This window comes from Haliotis rubra, unplaced genomic scaffold (genome assembly GCF_003918875.1).
Source record: "Haliotis rubra isolate DU_JTF1 unplaced genomic scaffold, ASM391887v1 Scf739, whole genome shotgun sequence".
NCBI lineage: Eukaryota > Metazoa > Mollusca > Gastropoda > Lepetellida > Haliotidae > Haliotis > Haliotis rubra.
In genome coordinates, this window is record NW_025767456.1 from 186,538 (window position 1) to 188,989 (window position 2,452).

Below are 2,452 nucleotides of genomic sequence, written 5' to 3' on the forward strand. Positions count from 1 at the left end.
CCATGTACAGATCAGCTGCCTGCGTGTAATTAACCCTTATTAACTTTAGGGTATGACCGGTCGGCCACGGAAGCTTAACATTGTGGATGAGGTGCATGCTGGATACTGCAGGCTGACCATACATGTATCGTAATACGATACAGGGCAGCCTGACAGTCAGTAGTATATAGACAATGAATTCTTAATGTAACGGGACTTGACCCTCGGACAGCGGCTAGGCAGGTGGGCTGATGATCGCCTCTGTGATGCCGCCTGGCCGTTGCTGCACTACCATGTAATTGCATACTTAGTTGCCGAATAAAGTGTTGTGGACCCACTGATGGACTTCTGTGTTTGAAGAGACAGATATCCCAAAACCTTTAACCAGTCCGGGATAAATGTCATAAACCAGAAATAATTTGTTATCCATTTTGTTTTCTGATTTACTCTCCAAAGACTAGAACGCCAGTCAAGCAGGTAAGAGGGTAACAGATGCACGGGTCGTTAAGGGTGGCTTGAAGTATAAGTACAAAACAATGGAGATTGGGGTTTTCCGTTAGCGCGGCCATCTGGGGATTGAGATCTTGTAATTAAGGACAGCTGTTTTATTGATGACACAGACGTATATGGTTGACATGACAATTATCCTTTTGAATAAAATATTTAAAAGGTCGCCATGAATGAGTTTTTGTGTCAGACGTTGGTGATGAATGTATAAACCCAATCAGTAAAGCCACAAGCAGTTACTTATATACAGCGTTGCAACAACTGATGATACAGTTTATACTGCAGTGGAAAATACTGTTCCGACCGTGAGCAGGGAGTACAAAGTTTATAACCCGCTTGCGAGTTCATTCGCCGTGTGTGCTCGAAGCCTACTGTATTATTGTTTCAGCGGTCAGTGGATCTGTGTGTACGTGTTATTTCAGTCTGATCGCCCCGAGAACTATACAGCTGAAGCCCTGTCTGGCGCTACAAGATTAACAGTCACATTATCATGTCATCGTACCGGGTACCCATTCACTGCTGGGACCATTATCCCTTGTTCAAGGAGACTCCACGTATGCTACGTGAGCTTCAGTGTGGGGCAGGACTAAAGCCCCGGAAACTATTAAGAGCCATTTCCTGGACACGGTCATCCATCCCTGGACTCTCCGCAACTATCAACACTTAACCTCGCCTGTGACCTTCTGTACTAAGGGACTTCAGCTGTGATTTACCCAGTAATGTTTGACAGCGACTAACATCGTATTTCCATACAGCGAAACCTCGATATCTGGAACTCGGATATCTCGAGCTATCGTTTACAATCATCAGCATTAGCACAACGGACTCACATTTGTTCCCTTGTCTCGAACAACGGATAACTCGACAACTATTCGGTGAACCTCGGGACTCCGATGTATCTCTTACTACACGAAACTAGGACTCTCTTACCCACGGGGCGGTGGGGTAGTGGTTAAAGCGTTCGCTCGTCACGCCAAAGATCCGGGTTCGATTCCCCAGATGAGTACAATGTGTGAAGTCCATTTCTGGTGTTCCCCGCTGTGGTATTCATTGCTGGAATATTGCCTGAAAGCGGCACTCACTCACTGACTGACTCATTCACTCACTCACTCTTACCCATGACCAATTCTTGAACATCTCACCAAATACACAGACACATGCTGGTGCTATTGATTGTTGCGTGTTATTTTCCCTGCAACAAACAACTCCCTACTCACCGTGAAATGGCTACCTTTACCCTTGTCGAATGATGTTTGGACATTGATTCGAATATGTTGACCGACAAAACGGAAGCATGAAAATATGTCGACGCCTTTGTAGAGTGGGGCCATGAAGAGAAAGGTCGAATGCCTGGGGATAGATTACGGATTGACTTGCAGAGGCATTTGGCCCGAAGCGACGTCTAATACCTATCCTAGCCTTGCCGGAATGTGTCTATTTCATTCATCTGAAATCCAACGAGTGTCAGGTCAAAGTATTCCCCATCATTTCCCTACTTTTACGTCGTTATATAGATCTGTCTATCACAAGGTCAGTAGGTTTCAGTCCTTCTGAAATTGTTGTCGATAGATGTCATCCTTCAGTGACTTCGCCCCGGATATTGGGTTCGTCCCCCGACACGCCACAAAGCCGTATTTGTCAAACGTTCAGTTCGTTCACAGTTAAATATCCAAGTACCCTTCCTCTATCAGCACGATGCAGATTTACACTGAATTCCAACATAAAATCAACAAACCAATCTATTAAAGATATTGCCGGGCTCAAATGGTAACGTTAAAGCCATACAAATATGTTTGACTTAGCTTGACAAAAGTGGCTATAGAAGGCTGTGCTTACATGCTGTGTGTGTCTCTAGTCATGTATAGCGGGACAACAAAGGGAGCGAGGCCGTCCTGTCTCAATTGGTGTTGAACATAGTCTCGAGACCTCTCATTAACAAGCTATCGCGATAGTGCCGATGTTTGCT